The sequence below is a fragment of the Mastigoproctus giganteus genome, chromosome 3 (assembly GCF_048544385.1).
Source record: "Mastigoproctus giganteus isolate SK-2022 chromosome 3, ASM4854438v1, whole genome shotgun sequence".
Lineage (NCBI taxonomy): Eukaryota > Metazoa > Arthropoda > Arachnida > Uropygi > Thelyphonidae > Mastigoproctus > Mastigoproctus giganteus.
In genome coordinates, this window is record NC_143577.1 from 66,525,755 (window position 1) to 66,544,839 (window position 19,085).

The following is a 19,085-nucleotide window of genomic DNA, read 5'->3' on the forward strand; positions in this document are numbered from 1 at the left end:
CCATTTCACGATACATATATATATATATATTTAACGTAGGGATTCCCTTACCCTTATATCTCCGACATTCAAACTATTACAGCACGAACGATGTAACCAACTCAATTGTTTATCCCCCGAGATCTGATATGAACTCTTCCAATCTACTTGAGAACTTTTCTGATTGGCTATCGCACATCTGAATCCCACGCGCTTGCACGGCACACCGCACACTCAAACTGCGCCTCGCCCTAGTAGATGTAGCAGCGCAGGGAAACTTTGCAGACCCTGCTTTGGCGTACACGTGATCTTTGTGTTTTCCCTATCGGCAGCAACTGGTTTCTCGGGCAGCATTTAGTGTACATGTGTGCGTGTGTTTATAGCGGGAAATTAAGGAGTTAACCACTTCGACGACGATCTCCCGTGCACCTGGAGACACCTATGAAGTGCGTAAGACATCCTCCTTTTTCTTGGTGACTTCGGGTTTTTTTTTTTTTTTTCTTTTTTCACTCTTCACCGCAAGACTTGCGGAAGGTGCTTAAGGAGCTCGCTGTGAGCAGGTAAGTGTTAAGCGAAAGTGCATGTGGACACTTTAATAGGATGTCATGCGGCCGCGTGCGCAGCTATGGCGGATGAATGCTTTCGTTCGTTTGTTGGAATGAATCGACACATTTCTGAAGAGGCTGGGTGCTAGTGAAAGTGGATTACGCGGGGATTAAATAGTAACCACTTCCTTTACGACGTTGCAGAGGAGTGGTGGGGTTAAAGAGAGACTTTTCCACAGTTGCAAAGTCTTATGATGATGATGACTCGAACTGTGTGAGAGATGATCACGGGCTCTAGACATTGATTTTACTCATCCCCAATATTTATTAGCTAGAGAGTTTTTCAACACTTGGGTATCTTGCATAATTGGCATTAACATCCTTTTTTTTTTTAAGTTTTTTTGTATTGAGTTTTTAGAGATGGTCTCACCATATTTCCAGTAAGTGTAGGACTCGATATAATTTGAAATTTACCTGCTATATTCATTCCAGAGACGGCAATATATATATATAGTGTGGACCTGCATTAAACTGGAAAACTGTTTGAATCTAAAGCAACTATCCGTTATTAAAATCTTGATATGATTTTAATAACGGATAGTTGCTTTTTATATTAAAATCGTATTTTGATTTTAATATAAAATTTAAACTTCATTTTGATAAAGTAGTGTGGTTACAACTAACAAACACTCAAAGTGTTTTTTGTTTAGTAGATTTTAAACTGAGTTTTCCAGAATAATAATTTACTCTTTAAAAATAGCCGTTCCCCAGACTACGTGAAAGGTCTTAGTGATACACTATTCATTTTGTCCCCAAGAACCGGAACCTGGATGATCTATATGAAATCTTAATCGACACCTATACGCACTGTACTGTTTTATTAATTACAAATAATTCCATCTTTTACATATGCAACTAATAGTATCAACTGTTAGTAAATAACCTGTCATTATTTTTCCATAATCAGCGACAAACTACTTTTTCATTCTTCTGAGACATGCTGTAGTATCTGTTAATTACAAAATAAAAAAAATACGGTAAGCTCTTTACTTAAATAACATTCTGTTTATGCCATCATATATCAGATTGTATTACATAGTTGTATTTTAATACAAGTGTGTAATTGAACGTATATTGTTTAATTACACACAAAGTGTGTAATTAAACGATATACGTTCGTTTCAATTCATCGTTGTGTGAATTTTTGAAATTAGAGGTACTATATATAAGAAAATACACATTATTTAGAAAATAAAAAAAGCATTTGGGAGTGATTTAAACATTGCAACAAGGCAGCACCTAAATGAAACCGGCTCGGTATAGTGCTTGGCATCGCCATATAATTTATATTCAAAAAATTAATCATTTCTCAGACTATCGAAAAGCCAACAGAGTGCAATCAGATTTGATCCAGTATTACATAATGCAATGAAAAAATAAATAACTAAATAATACTCATAAAAACCAATAAACAATAATTAAAGTAATAAATAAGTTTATTAATAAAATAAGCTGATGAAAATTGATTTAAAGCTATTTTATGCATTAAGGTGACCTGACCTAGCCTGCCGCTGGGTAGGGGTTAAAGAACCGTACTGTATTACATTTCGTAGGGATTTTTTTAACGAATATTAAACTTATAAGTATAGTTCGAACTACTAATACAGTATTTGCCAACGCACGTTCTCAAATATCTTTCAATAAAAATTTCAAAAACATATTTTATTACTAAATTAAAATTTGGTAATAAAATATTTTTGATATATGTTTGAAACTGATATCTTTAGATATCAGTAATATGAAGGTCAAAAATAAGGTCCAGTCTGACATTGAGCGGATAATTTATTTATTTAGTATTTTTCTTCCGCCGAAATTTTTTTTTTATATTACTGTATATCTCTCATTTATGTCAGTCCGTTCAGTGTTTCTGTCAAAATGTCTTCGCGGGTAGCGTACCGAATGGAAAACGCCCAAGTTCAAATTCCATCAATGACGCGAGGAATTCTTATGGCAGGTTTTTTTTTGTTTTTTTTTTCCCCCTCCTTATAGCGTAGCTGTTAGTCGGTCTCAGCATGATTTCTCTCCCGGAAACTCAGGTTTTTCATCCAAGAGAGAGAGAAAGAAAGAAAGAAAGAAAGAAACGAGCAAACCCACTAAAAAATATACTCAGTTATTATTATATGCTATATTGTATATGGAGTTCCAAGTGTTCTCTGGGAGATCTATTGCTGCTAGGTTCTTGTGGAGGCCCTTTAGCACCATGCTGATGGTTGACACTGTGATCGGGATGGTTATTACTTGTTCTGCATGCCACATATCTTTGACGTCCTGTCTTAGACCTGGGTACTTTCTTATCTTTTCCTCGTATGTTTTCTGAAGGTTGCTGGGAAACTAATATATGTTATTTATTTATTATTTTTTTTTGGTAGTTGTTGGCGCATAGGCTTCTGTGGCTATAATGCACCTTCCAAGGTTTTTGTAGTACTTTGATCCAAGCCCGAGGCGGGAATCGAACCCGCGACCTTTGGGTTGCCAGGCAGGCACTTTACCCACCCGGCTAGCCCGATCGGCTGATATATATTATATTGTATTATTCTTATAAAAGAGCTTTTTCTCCTTTATGGGTTTTTTCCCGACCCATGACGAGTACTGGTACCAAGTTCATGGAATGGTTAGTTTTGTCCGGTTACTGTTATTATTGTTATTATTACTATTCGTCTGGGAACTCTCTTGCTATTTTACAGATGCTCAGGATCGCCGCTTTCTGGAGTTCCAAGTGTTCTCTGGGAGATCTATTGCTGCTAGGTTCTTGTGGAGGACCTTTAGCACCATGCTGGTGGTTGACACTGTGATCGGGATGGTTATTACTTGTTCTGAATGGGATGGTTATTACTTGTTATGTATGCCACATATCTTTGACGTCCTGTCTTAGACCTGGGTACTTTCTTATCTTTTCCTCGTATGTTTTCTGAAGGTTGCTGGGAATCGTCGGGAATTTCCTTCTTGTCGATGAGGCTCTGTTGCCCTCGTGGGTAACACAGTTGGTAGTAACGCCGTCCTTCCCACACCGGGTAGAAAAGGCCTGTCGAGTCCCGTCGATGATGTGAGGAATTTTTATGGACCTTTTTCACAAGTCACTGAGTTAGTCGGTCTCAAGCAAGGGTAGTATGGTTTTTTTCTCCTGTAAACTCTGGTTTTTCGTCCAGCAAACAGAAAATTGATTGACCACAGAACAAATGTAATTTACAGACAATATACCCGGATCAATCAAATTATTATATTAGGGCCACCCATTATCTCTAATATATACCCATATATGTATTTTGTCTGTAAATTGCGTGTGTTCTCTGGTCGATTTTCCTGTTTTGCTGGACGAAAAAAACGCTTTTTCTTGGGGAAAACCTTGCTATCTACGCCTGAGACCAACTAACTGAGTCATGGTGTGAAAAAAGCCCATTAACGTTTCTCGCATCATCGACGGGATTCGAACCCGGGCCTTTTCCACCCGGTGTGGAGAGGACGCTGACGATATCACTGTGCTACCGCGCAGACACCCGGAGCAATATGACTTTAGTCGCTGATACTCCTAAAACTGTACTACAACAACAATCTGGTCTGTTGTTCGGAATCGTCGTGTTCATTATTATGGCACGATCCAGTGGCGGATCCAGAAAAAAATTACGGGAGGGGCACCATTTTGTGCACTAGATGGCGCTCACATCAGCATCAGTGTTGCCAACTGTAGTCAGTTGAAAATAGCTGAGCCACAGTGCAAAAATAGATAAAATCCTATATTAACAATGAAAAAAAAAAAAATTTTTTTTTTTTTTTTCCCTAGCTAAAGATTTTTCCTAGCTGACAATTTAAACGATTAGTGTATATTCTCCGAAAAACGACGGGGAGGGGAACATTCCCCGTTGCCCCTACCCTGAAACCGCCACCGGCACGGTCCCAGTACAGTAGAGTCTGTGAGTAGAGGTCTTTAGAATTATGTGATGCTCAATATGGCAAACTTTCTTTGATCAGCTGGTATTTTTGCACTAGCTTCTGATGTACTGCCCTGGTCATGTCTGTGAGTGTACTCTGTTTGGGTGATTACCCTGAATATTGCAGGGATGTGCAGGATTGTTTCTGGGGCCAAATGGCATCGGCAGCATGTGTCAAATGTTACTCTGGGATCCTTGGCGATGTATTTTCTGTAGTTCCTGGTGTTGATTACCTGATCTTGAATGGCGAGCATGACTCCTGCGGTCTCGGGGAGACCGAAAAGAGAAGAAACAAAACCATCTTATCTGTGTAGTCTTTATAGAGGTCATTGTGGTGTCTTCCATGGAGTGTCTTCTTTGCCTGGCTTTGTTTCTTCTCTCTGTGCGAGTGCGATCTTCTTGTAGAGATTTGAGTATTGTGTGTCGTTTGTCTATTTTTCCTATGGATTGCTGTGCTTTCCTGGAAGTAATCCCTCATTGTTCAACGAGGTTAGTCAATCCCTTCCCCCCCCCCTCTTCTTTACTGGCTATGGTAAGTCTCTCGATGGCCGACTTCGGGTGGTGTGGCGGCTCGTGGTCATCATTATCCTGGTCGATCTCATAATATCCTCCAGCTCGGTGTTGGTCCAATCTATGATCCCGAAGGAGTGTTGGTACTGGGACTGTTTTAGCTGTGACCACGTTCCCACCATTCAGCTTTGATTTTAGGGTTTCTCAGTCAGGTGGACTTTGATCCCCTTGTGTTGTAATTGGTGGGTCTGCATCATCCCCAGATATTTCTATGTCTCTTCCTCTGTTTTGGCTTCAATTTCTTCACCTGTATTCAGCTGGTCGTTTGCCTTAGTTGTTATGTCACCTGCACATACCTAAGCTTTTGTCAAAAGAATCAAGGAACAGATAGGAGGGAGAGAAAAATAACAAAAATAAATCCATAAGGCTAGATTTGATTAATTTCTATAAATAACTGCCGTGATAAAAATACGCATTAAACTTTTTTTTTACCTATTACACTACTAACACAACTCTTATTATTATAGTTACAATATCCTGATTTTCAGTGGCAGTTAGTCATTTGAGCAGGTGCGTCAGTTAGTTAATTTCATATTTAAAATTGAACTCAAATTCTTTTTATCATGAATTCGTTGAGACTTTTCGAACGATACAAGATCTATCTTTATAGACACAAAACTTGAGGTCAATATCGTGAATAAACATACATTCAAGGACGCGTTTGATAATGTATAATAGATTGCCTCGAACTCCGGGCCCTGATGCAGCTGCATCACCTGCATGAACATTTTATGCCATAATGCAAAATGTAATAAGTTTACAATGACTGAAGTTGAAGCAGTTTCATTTTCTAAAGCTCATTCTCTTAGCATAACCGCCAAAGGCATTTAGACGCTGTGTTTGAGGTTTATCAAACCACCTTTCGAACTCTTGCAATTTACTGACAATTCATACTACGGCGCTAATCCAAACTTGAACTCAACACTAGCAGCACCTTTTTTAAATTGATTACTCAGTTATATGCTGTTATTACAATTAAATTAGCGAATTATATTATCACTGATCCGTCAAGGCATAATTTATAATATATTTACAGTATTGTTTTGAGAACTTACTGAACTTACTGTATTTGCATTCTCATATCATTTATTCGCATGGCATTTATTGTTAACTAATTCCGATATGTCGCAGGGGCTGTTTTTACGATTGTAAATTAGGGGGTACGTTTCTAATGTGGATAAACATGTTTACTCTAGTATTATTGCGTTGAGAGAGGAAGAGAGGTACTAAGCGACTGATATCCGGTTTGACTGGTGAATCACATCTTGAGATAAGTAATTAAGAGTGTCGTTTCGGAATCTGTAAGTTGATTTGCCAAATCAATATGTAAGAATGAGTAGACTTCACTCACGATTTCCCGATGTTGTACATTGAAACAAGCAGAAATATAAACTTAAATATATAAATAGTATACGTTGGAAAGAGATATCTATGCCGAAGCTGAAAAGTTAAAACGAAGCTAAAAATCTTATTAGTTGTGTAATTTTCTGTAATTTCCAGAAAGTTAGGGAATCGGCGTTACAAAGAGGAGAAAAATGTTCCCTCTTAACGGAAACATCTGGCCTCCGAAACATTCCTGTTTGAACTTAGCGGAAACAGACACATCCCGCTCCCTTAGCAACGGAAGGAAATTTGACTCAGTATACACTTCCCGAATGCAGTGACAGCTCGTTCCAGTTCTTCCATCCGAGGATGAAGCGACAAAAAGTTAAAGCGTGAAAGAATGCTGATAGTTCAGCGTGTGAGTGGTGAATATTGTCAGGTGATAATTACCGAAGTTCCAGTTACGGTCATTACCACTTTACTACTGTACAACCGCTTTCTAGCGGTTGTACAGTAGTAGACACAACGCGTATACCATTTCAATCCACAAAAACATTTAATCAGTTTTCTTTACACAGGTAGAGCGAAAACTGTAGCCAAATTTGCTGTTTATTTAGCTGATCAGTATGTAGTTCGCTCTCGTGTTCCTGAATTGGAGTGAAATACTATTAACTGTTTAATTAAATAAGCTCACTGTTGATAGTTTATTTATTTTCTAGGAATGACGTAAAATGTCAGAATCACACGAAAGTTTACAGTGAGCCCCCCCCCCTCTCTCTCATAAACAGAATTTAAGAAGAGTGGATGCATTCTTACACAACAATAGATGGTCACTTCCAGCACATTCTCTGTATTCGTTTTCAATAAAATTTTGTTGTATTGCAAGCTGGGTTCCATTTTAACTCTGTCTTAAAAAGATGGTTGCACCTCTTTATTATATTATATCTGATTAAGTGGCTATCAATGTGCAAACTACTGTGAATTTTATTGAGGACTGTTACCAGTTCTTTTTTTTATGCCTAATTTAAACTTGAGTTTATTCCTGAGCTTTTATCTTTCTTTCACTCACACATACAAGGCTCTTCCCTTCAAGAATTCAAAGAGTAAATTTGCGAGTGCGCGTGAAGAAAATGTTTTAAGATTTTAACTTGGAAAGGAAGAATATTTATTTGGATGCAGACTAAACTTATATAGAGGACATAAACGACATTTTATGACTCGCGCGGTAATGATTCACGATTACAAACGGATACGTAATTGAACTAAACATTGATTATCAAAAAAAAAAAAAAAAAAGAAGAAGAAAAGAAAAAAAAAAAAAAAAAAATCCGATGAAGATAAGACTTTTTCACACCTCAGGAAGTTTCAATGTGTCAATATTGGAACATTCTTAAGGGTTCTGTAATGTGCCTATTTTTTATTGTATTTAGCTAAAGTTCGTTTTCTCACAGGAAATGGCAGTAATTTGGTCTGCAAAGAGAACAATGAATATGAACTGTCTTTTGGGTTAATGACATCAATCTGCAGTACAGTGAGAATATTTTAACAGCACGTGACGAATGAGTATAACTGTGGTGCCATTTAACTGCTATTATGAGGAAATTGCTGAAGGCAAATGATATAAGCGGAGGTGGCCGAAATATTTTAATAGTCCCTTGGAACTTAGGATGCCACCAAATGTGTTTTTGCTGTTTTTGTTCTCTCCAAGAAAAATCATCACACTTAGAACATTCCCACTTATGCAGAATATTCTCCTTGCAATATTTTAAATCCTCTCCCGTTTTACATATTTTAGCTTAAATACTGTTATTTCTAAGTTGCCATTTTACACGCCAGCCTAATTCCCGTCGTTATCATAAAGTAGGCGTGACTTAATTCCTGTCTCCATGGGAGGTCCACGCAAGACTCTGTCATCAGCTGATTTGCCATCAGTTCAGTTTTTTGCTGGCTCACTACAAAGTCGGCTGCAGTCAACTATCTGATTTAGCCAGAGGCTTTGAGCTCAAATGTCTCTGGATCCTGTCTGTATTGTTGATCCGATTCAAATGTGTAGAGGAGGTGGGGATCCTAAAACAAACGGACATGATAATGAAAGGGTTGTGGTAATTTAATATGATCCCCCCCCCATAATTCTAAGATTTTTGGTGTTCTAAAGTGCATTTGTTAGGAGAATTTGACCACCATTTGTTTCAACCCCCTCTTTTACAGTGTTTGAGAGGTTAAATAATAATTGTATGAGAATTGTCTTCAACTCTAGTAAGGGAAACCCGTTTAACCTGCCAAAGACTTTTAAAATAATAGAATTTGTTGTAAGTTTTTCTAATTTCAATAGTATCTTTTCATAAACCGGTTGGGTTTACGATTCTCTACCTACAAAATTCTACGCTTGACGATGTGCAATGTAGGTTTGACGTATTTGAAGTAAACACGATCACGCTTTATTATACAGAATAAGGGGGGGGGGGAGACTCATTATTCAACATGGTAGTTTGATTTTGCAAACTATGCTGTTTCAAGCTTTAAAAAAAAAGGAGAAAAATTTGTATACCCGTCCTGAAAGAGGAAGGGGAGGGTTGGTTGTGAAAATAACTGTAGCTGGTTCGACTGTTTCGCTGGATCATATTAAAGTATGATTACTTTGAATTCTGTGTATTTTGTAACATTAATTAGCTAATAATATACAGCAGTTAAAAAATAATACTCCTTAACACAATGGCATTTAATTGATAGTAGGGGTATTCGTGCAGTACCCGCCAGGATACAAAATCGGCTTTGTCGAAATATCTGTAAATTTTTTATATTTGTGTGCTGAATTTCCGTGTATTAATCTTGTGGTCTAATTAATTTGTCAGGTATTATAAACTGATATTATCTGGAAAATGTATTTAAGGGACAAATTTCGTAAGAAAAAAAAATATATAAACTGAATACAATTTTCTTCGAGCAGCTTTTGAGGGTTGCATCAACAAAAAAAAGGTAGAATGCTTTATTAAAAATATTGAATAGTTTAAATTCAAGAAATAATCTTTCTGCGACATTCCATAAAAAAAATAAAAAAAAAAAAAAGAAGAAAAGAGGTAGATTTGATTACGAGGGCTTGCTTCAAAACTCACTGAAACTGAACATTCATAATAGTGTGAAAATGATTGTTGTGCAAATGAAATTGAATGTTTTGAATAGTATTTGATTGCAAGGCTCCTCCGTAGCCAGGTGGGCAGGAGCAGCAGCAGTGCGTAGCACACGCTTCTTGGACCCCTTAGACCGGGGTTCGAGCCTGATACGGAGGATGCGGAAAGGTCAGGGAATGACCACCGCATATCCCCGGAGCAATATGGCCTTAGTTGCTAATGCTCCTAAAAACCAAATAACAAACAAACAATTTGATTGCAAGAAGAAACTGATAAAAATAGCAGTGATAGTAATAATCAGCATCTACTCCAGCCTATTTTAGATGGGGTAAGATAATCGTGACGTTTGGAAGCGATGATTTTTATTTGTGTAACGGAACGGTACAGAGGTGTACTGGAATGTAGACTTTCAAGCGTATTCGTTTGTGTGGGATTTCTAGGTTATCCTACATCGAAATGCAATTTTCGGTAGTTTATTTTCTTCATTAAGATTTATTATAATGACAACTATTATCTTTTCAAGTAGTAGTGATAGATAAATTGTTAAGTGATAATGATTGTGTGGTGAAAGTTGTCAAGGAAAGTGTTGCGGGATACAGAAATACCAAATAATAAATGTAAATAAATACAGTACTGTACTACAAATACTTGAATTCGAACACTGCATTGGTTAATTTTAAACTGCACTAGTTTAATTTATTTTGCATAATTAGAATATTCAAAAAATTTGTACTAGATTAACTCTGTTAAAAATAAGTAAAGTACGATATATAAAAAAAAAAAAACTTGCAAAAATTCGAATATTATGCCACAGCCTTTGACTAACTGTATCGATATCTGAAGTCACAGGTGCCAGCGGAAGGAATACCTGTATTGTACCAATTTTAACAGAGGAAAAATAATAAAACTGTCATTATTTGCCTTTCATAAAGTGTTTGAAAGATATGGAAGCAAGTACATGTCGCGTTACTACAACAGGAGTATCAGTTTCTGAATCCTGAATAAAGTGGAAATTTAAAACTAGAAAAACAGGAATTCATAATTAGCTGAAGATCATTATTTTAAAGTGATATTCAAGTAATGGATTCCATTGTTTTATTAAATCAATTGGAATCAAAAAGTTGGTAGGCCTCAATTAAAGTGTAATTTAATAACTATTCAGAAATATCCGGGGGGGGGGGGGGGGGAATAAGAAATTATTTGGGTCAGATTTGAGTTTTTATTCTTTGTGTAATTCAATGGGATGAGTTATCTTCCAGTTTTTGAGAAAAGATCATAACAGCATTGTATATAAACTACGTAGAAGTTAGTGCAAATGCATCATAATAATACACAGCTAAACCCTGAATTAGCAAATTTTTACAATGGCGGCATCGTTTAAGTCAGTGGTTTTCAACCTTTTTTTTCAATTTTTTGTTGCGGCACCCCGGTTGAAAACCACTGGTTTAAGTTATATCTCGTATTGTGAATACCTTCACAAACGAGTTGCCATGGTATTGTACTACTTCGAATAAGTAAAGCTTCACCAAAGGAGAAGACTGTTGTTGCTTATTCTCAGCGGATGTGTGGGATAATAACTCTACTATCCACTTGTCCCTATTAGACTTAGAAAAGCAAAAAAGTAGAGAGAAAGTAATAGTTAGAGTGGAAGAGGAAAAGAAACGGTGTAGAAGAATGAAAGGGACAGTAACTCCTTCAACTCACACCACTCAAAAACTCCTCGAATATGCAACGCTTCCCCAGTGGAGAAGGCTGTTGTTGCCTATTCTTGGAAACTTCGGACATCATCAGGCTCCCCCTGGTGCCGTTTCATGGCTATTTGGCCCTTCTTCGGTGGGTGGGTAGGTGATGTCCTAGTGATGTTATGATGGCAAAACGGTTATGAGGTATAACTCCACAATACGAGAGATGCCTGATGGTGTATAAGATGCACTAAGGGCTTATGCCTCAGGCTGCAATAGAATTAGACTACGTACAAGTTAGTGCAAATGCATCATATTAGTACAAAGCTAAACTCATCTTATACACCATCAGGCATCTCTCATATTGTGGAGTTATACTTCATAACCATTTTGCCATCATTACGTCACTAGGGTACCTACTTATCCACTGAAGAAGGGCCAAATAGCCTTGAAACGGTCACCAGGGGGAGCCTGATGATGTCCGGGGTTTCTTCCCCACTGGGGAAGCGTTGCCTATTCGATGAGTGGTGTGAGTTGAAGGAGTTCTTCTACACCGTTTCTTTTCCTCTTCCATTCCTACTATTACTATCCCTCTACTTTTTTGCTTTTCTAAGTCTAATAGGGACAAGTGGATAGTAGAATTATCATCCCATACATATACAAAATAGCCCTGAAACGGTGCTGTCAGGGGGAGCCTGATGGCCACGGTGTTTCTGAGAATAGGTCACAACAATCTTCTCTATTGGGGAAACTTCGCCTGTTCGAGGAATTTATGAGTTTTTGAGTGGTGTGAGTTGGAGTAACTGTCCCTTCCTTTCTTCCTCTCCTACTATCACCTTCCTACATCTTTTTTGCTTTCCTAAGTCTAATAGGGATAGTATGAGGATAACAGAGAGCTTTATCCCATACCATATTTGAAACGGTGCTGTCTGGGTGGTGATATCCGCTGAGAATAAGTAACAACAGTCTTCTCCTTTGGTGAAGCGTTACTTATTCGAAGTAGTGCAAAATCATGGCAACTCGTTGCGAAGGTATTCACATTATGAGATATAACTTAAACGATACCGCATTTGCAAAAAATTTGCTAATTCAGAGTTGAGCTGTGTACTAATATGATCCATTTGCATTAACTTGTACGTTGTCTAATTCTCTTGCAGCCTGAGGAGTAAGCCCGTAATGCATCTTAGTCATTGTATACAAAGTATTTCAGATCATAAGATACGGTAGAGGGACAAAGGTGCACCAAGGATGCAACTTGTTAGTGGGGACTACAAGAGCAGTTATCTATTCGAAAATCGATTGCTGAATCTGTCGAGGACATTATGAAAGATAAGAATAATAGCTCATAATGTTTATTGAGTATTTCAGCTTAAGATATTAGAAATCTTCTTTTTTTTTTTTCTCTTTTTTTTTTTTTTTTTTGATTTTTTAATACTGCAGATTAATATTTAGTAGACTGCAGGACCACTAAATATTTAGTAGTCCTGCAGACCTGAAACACGGTCACTGAAAGCACGTGTACTGCTGTACACGTGCTTAATGCTTGACCACTCTGCTCATTATTTTTATTCTTATTAATAACAAGATACACAACAGGTAACCATTAACAGTGTACCTGAGATCAGAACAATAAACATAATAATATTAAGAGATCCAACAGGAAGATAAACATTGATATAGATTCAAACATTAAAATCATGTGTACAAAATAGGATTGCATTAAGTTAAGTTACCGGTAAAACAAGTAATAATAATCAGTTAGAGAACAGAAAAATAATAAAACAAATAATAATAAACAACAATAATTAGATTAGAGCTAGTCATTTGAAGAGAAGAGGCAAACTTGTGGATGGAGTTCATCAGTGAGTGGGAGTTGTCAAAGAAGTCAATGAGAGAGTCATTTGCTGATTCTGTTCAGTGGACTGAACTTCATAAAGTCAAGGCGAAACAGTGTAAGGTTCCTAACTTGTCTACAAGGAGCACTGAAGTTGATTTTGATAAGAATATCAGATGCTTCATAAGTTCCAGTGATTACTTTGGCTAGAAGGGTGATGTCAGCAATAACTCTTCTAGTGCACAGAGGCCTCAGATGAAAGTAATCAAACAGCGATTCATAGTACACTGTGTGATAAAATAGAGGATTACGTAAGGTAACGGACAAAATTTTTTTGGACTGCTTCAATTTTGTTAATTAAAGTTTTCGTGTGAGGATTCCAGATGGGTGAGCTGAATTCAAGGAATGGGAGAACTATAGTTTTATAAAGGATGACAGCATATCTGTAGTTTTTTTAACTTGTAGGTGTTCCGTTTGATAAATCCCAGTGTTTTGAATGCTTTACTGGTGATTTTAAGGACATGGGCATCAAATTTAGCACTGCTGGAGAATAGAATTCCCAAGTCGTTAACTTGGTCACACCTTTCGATGATCACAGAGTTAATAGTGTACTCCGTATTTATTAATTGTGGAGATCTGCGAATGGTCCCCAAAGTTCAAGAAAAGACTGTCAGATAACTGCTCTAGGTTCTTGTAAATTAATGTGACTGACGTTTATTGGTTCAGCAGTGCATATTAATGCGTGCATTTTGAGCAGTATTTGGGGTTAATGTGGGCTTCTTTTAAAATTCAAAGCTTTCACTAAGAGTACATTTTGTGATATGGTGAAGCCGTAACCAAAGTTTTCCTTGCTTTACTGAGAAGTACAGTTAAAATTTGGTCCCTGAATTCGGCTAACTATCATGCATTTTTTGCAGAGCGATTGCAGGCTGTAATTACTGTTTATCAGAAACAATTATGAAATTAAGCTAAACAGCTTTTAGGCAGAGGTTGTAATCATTCCCAATAGCAGAAGCGTTAGATCGTGCCGCTGTGAATAAATATGACTTTCCTCTAGTTGAGTTCGGAGTAGCGCTGTGTAATGCTTTATAAAGACAGTTGGCCTATATCTCCCCCCCCAGGAACATGCATACTTATTTGAGAGTCCATATCTCCTAAAAAGAAACCAACTTTTAAAATTTTTTTATTTATTGTACAAGGCGGTCTCGTCCAAGTTTGGTTAACTCCCACTGTATCTTTATACAATCACACAGACAATGTTAGACAGGTAAAATTTAGAATATCACACAGAAAATGAGGTAAAATGCCATATGAACAATATCATACAGATACAAATTTAGAATATCATAGAGAGAGAGAAAAAATGCGGTACACAGCAAGCAATAATCTACTGAGCAATCCTTTTCAAAGCCTGGAAGCCCTGGCGATCTGACCGAAAAGATGCCTCTGCCTCCCACCTCTTCAGCATCGTCATGAATCTTTTGTGGATTCATATTCATTCAAAGGTAATGTTGATCTGTTAGCGTCCTATTTTAACTTCTGCATTGTGGCAATCTTCATCTGCCGTGACTTTCCTAATTGTCATGGGTGCCTAGAGTCAGATTCCGAAATTGCATTTATTCTGAATGTACATATTTTTTCGAATACACTGGGCATGTATTAAATTAACACCAATAAAGAGAACATTTATTTATTTATTTAACATCGTTATGAAATAATATTTAAATTATTATTAAACAATACAAAATTAATATATAAATATTAAATTAAACAAGAATAAATATATTAATATAAAATATTAATGTTTGTTTCAAAATTTGCTTCACGGTAGCGAAAGAGATTTTGTTAGTGTGGTTTTTCAAATGTAGAAAATTTTTCGTCATCTAAAACACGTGTTTAAAATACTAATACATGTCACAAATTTTTCTGTGGATTCTATTTTTGATACAATACCCGTGTACACCCCAGGGAGTGGTAAGATAGGAGTGCTGTCTCAGTTCAGACCTGTATTTCTCCCGTTTTCCTAAGTTTTACTAATTATTAAAATGTTTTCTACTTTATGTTTATTTTATGAACATAACGTAGAAGACTTATTTCTATATTTAAAGTAGATCGAATCCTTCAAATCTGCAAATATGTTTTCTGCGTTATGTCCATAAAAGTATTGGGACACTGCGAATAGTACAAATCTAATGCAAAATTAAATATGCTATTCTTAGCGATATTGCAGGCGCAATTTAGTAACACTGATGTTTAAATAAGGCAGGAGTCATTCCAAATTGACAACACGAGGAATGACAGGGTGATATTCATACAAAGCAGTATTAAACAAATTTATTTACTTCTAGTTTTTAAAATTTTTCGGTTTTTATTTTATTTTATTATTTTTTTTTATTTATATATATATTTTTTTTGGTGCTGATACAGTGTTATGGCTTAGTGGCACATCATAACCAGTCGCCACTGGCAAAGAGTAGGATATAGCGCAAAATAATTTCCTTCCACTTATGTTCTCGACTCCCTTTGGAATATTATATACTAGTGAATGGAATATTATAAATTTGGAATATTATATACTAGTGGATTTGACAAGAAATGTTTGCACAGTTGGTTGGGTTTTCTGGTCATAAAATTAAATAAATAAATAAAAACGCACCCAAAGTTATTCAAGAATCACCTAGGAAGTTAGTGGACATACACCACGAGCAATTGTTAATGCTCATATGCGGATCATCTGTTGATGCAGAGCACTGTATCGAAAGATGTTGATGCAAGCTCTTTCACACAGATCTTTGAAAGTTAATTCACAGCAACAGGTGCAGTGGTGTCGTGCTTGGAATAGTATCTGAAGAAGTGGAAGAGAACTCTTTTGAGCAACGAGTTTCAAGATATGCTATATTTCACGTGAGGAAAGAACTTGGGTATGGGTACCGTATTACCGCCTATACCGTCCCATGAGTATGATGGTTTGGACCTGCTTTGTCATAGTCGGATATTCGACTGATCATGGGGAGTAGCTTGCAGGAGAGATATTATGCGTCCTCAATAAGGTAGCTCCTCCAACACATGAAATTTTATGACAGAGGACTATGTTTTTCAGTGGGCCAATGCTCCCCATCACGAAGCTCTATGCGCAACGGAAGAATAACTTGGGGAAGAATAACTTCATACTGGAATAGTCATCTGAGTCGAATGGGAAAAACATGTTAAGACATGTTCAGGAATCCATACGCTGTAAACTCCCATTATAGAGATTTCGAAGAGACCGGCACCATGGAGCTATAAGCGGGACTCGACGTCATAGGTTTGATCATGGGACCAGAAGAAAGGAGTGCTGAAAGTCGGGGATATCTCTATAAGCTGAATTGTTATAACCATGTTTTACTCTGTATCACTTATTCAATTAAAATCAATTTGTTCAATTACTTAGATTGTAATTTAGCCAAATAATGCTATTCAATGAATGAGGCAAATAAAATTTGCCTCATTCATTGAATAGCAAAATTTGGAACAGATCGTGAAAACGGCGGATGCTGATATATATGATTTTTGCAAGAGAGGGAGAAGAGAATATCTTTGTTGAGATTTTTCTTCGTGAGAAATTGTAGCACTGATTTGAAAGCATGTTTACCTCAATTCATTGAAGTGCTGAAACGAATCAAAGCCCTGGGACGGGCAACGGGCTGCGCGATAACATTCAAGGTCAAGTGTTGTAAGATAGGAAGAGCTCAAAGCTCCTTCTAGCACGCTATGAGAATGGGCAACGCCATGTAAAGAATTAAGCAAAGGGTACCCGGAGGGGCAATCGCCATTGCTAATGGCTCTAATAATTACTTATCTGACGTTTTAGTCACGGGTGTTAAACCTAACTCGCCCATCTAAAGACATATACGTCTTTCAACCCTGTATTCTTCATTGTTCCGCATTTTCAAATATCCCACCACCCAATAGTGTTTGCATTTTGGCTAAGGCCCTTGTTGTTTCCATCTTTTCTTTATTTCTTCGGGAAGAAGAAAACAGTGCCCCCAGCTATATCAGAGTGACCACACAAGATGTGCTAATCTACATGCCGATGATGAACAGCGGAGGCAAGAACAGGTCACAAGAAACACGTGATGCTGCATCACCCGACTTTATCCGCACCTTGTTACTAAGTTCTGAAGTTCCCAAAGGTCGCCTGTGTTCATTCGCTCACGTTTAACCTTCGAGGCGTTTATAGTGTTTTGTAGCATGCTCCATGCCGGTTTTTCGGAAACTGAAATAACACTGCTCAGATACGAGCAAGTGTAACACAGTATAATTCTCTTTGACGCTTTTAAATGCACCAGTGCTTTCGGAAACATGTTTACTTTTTTTTTTTTTTTTTTTTTTTGCGCTTCCTCACTAATACAGAGAAGTTTCTGTAAATTACTACATTGGATTTTGCTGCGAAAAATTACTGATCTTTGTTGACGGCATTTTTAGTATAATTCAAACTTCTTGCTTTATGCATATCCGAGTGATATTGTTTCTACTGAAAACTAATGTTCAAATCTGCACCACGCCCCAAACAAGCTGTCTCATTCAAGTGGCCATACACGCTTCAATCAATTTTCAAGCCAAGTTTGGTAATTAACACATTTGTGCTTAGCTGGCCATGCATGTTGAAACAATATAGGGACAACGGCTCAAGAGGTCGGATCGCATAAGTAAGTAAAATGTAGGTGTGCAGACACTTTTTATTGAAGTTTTTGCGGAATGAGTTGGCATAACTATTTTTCAGCCGCTTCAGAAATCCTCACACGTCTTTTGAGGTATTACATCTCAAAGAAAAGTAATAAAATTTGGTAGCAGGTGTGGTCTGTAATGTTTTCTCAAATTTGGTAATCATTTTCATTGCCCACGTCTCCATATGTTGGCTTGCGGTAAGGTTGCTATGTCAAAGACGTCAATTGGCGCTGAAATCTGCATTACTTAGGAGTACAGATTGCACAGCATGAATTGTTGAGGAGGCTTCCATCCTGCAGTGGGTTGATAATGGCTGCAGTTTTATTTATTTATTTTTTTTTTTTTTTTTTACAGATTGAAAAAAAATAAATAGATAATAATAAATCGGTATGTAGATCGTATGATATACGGTTTCCGTATATCGATATACAGTATTAAATTTATTTATGCTAATTCTATTGGCAGTACTTAAGTGGGGTCACGAATTGCTTGAACACTGGTGCACCCTAACTGACACGAATGGATTAATTACCAATCTTGATTTGACTACTGGATTGTTCATATCGCTCACTGGCTGAAATAGTGGCACAACTAAAAATTCTTAATTTTTGAATTAACGCAACTAATGAAGTTGGGATAGTGGACTCTACGTTTATGCAATTAACAGTACAAAATGAGTTCAGTATTTCCTCTCTAATTAGCGCAAGTATCGTTATGCCATTTTAGTTTTTACTGCATCGAGAAGCGTCAACAGTGGCACTTCTTCAATGTGTCCCGACCTTGGGACTGAATGGGGTGCGGTCTGGGTGCAACAGTGACCCTTTTTAAGTTGTGCCAGTATTGCAGTGTAATACTGTAGGAATTTCTTGCTTATAATATCAGTTGGCATTATTTTAATTGATCCACTATTGTACTTAAAATAGTTTACGTTGCTTTATGCCATTTAGTGTTTTTATTTTCTTGTAATAGTTTATCATTGACTGTTCTCTTATGGAAGGCAAAACTTCAAGCAGTGGCGAATTGGTGTTTAAAAAAAAAAAAGACTGTACATTGTAAATTGCTACATATGGCATGAAGGTGGAAAACGTTCCACTTAAATAGGATCTTGCCTACTAAAATATTTAATGGCGCCTCCGTAGCCACGAGGGCAGAAGCAGCAGTTCTTGATTAGACCGGGGTTCGAGCCCGTGATCCACCAAATACGAAGGATGCGGAAAGGTCAGGGAATGACCACCGCATATCCCCGGAGCAATATGGCCTTAGTTGCTAATGCTCCTAAAAATCCAACAACAACAACTAAATTATTTATAAGAGAAAGCAACTTCTTGCCA

The 19,085-nt window shown here is 37.1% G+C and overlaps 1 protein-coding gene across 1 annotated transcript in view; it reads left to right on the forward strand.

Annotated features, from left to right (window-relative positions):
- Positions 1-460: 460 nt before the first annotated feature.
- cv-c (RhoGTPase activating protein) overlaps positions 461-19,085 on the forward strand; it is a 534,147-nt gene continuing 515,522 nt past the window's right edge. The window contains exon 1 of the mRNA XM_090369318.1: positions 461-539. The gene's annotated coding sequence lies outside the window, so the exon portion shown is untranslated. The remainder of the gene's footprint in view (positions 540-19,085) is intronic.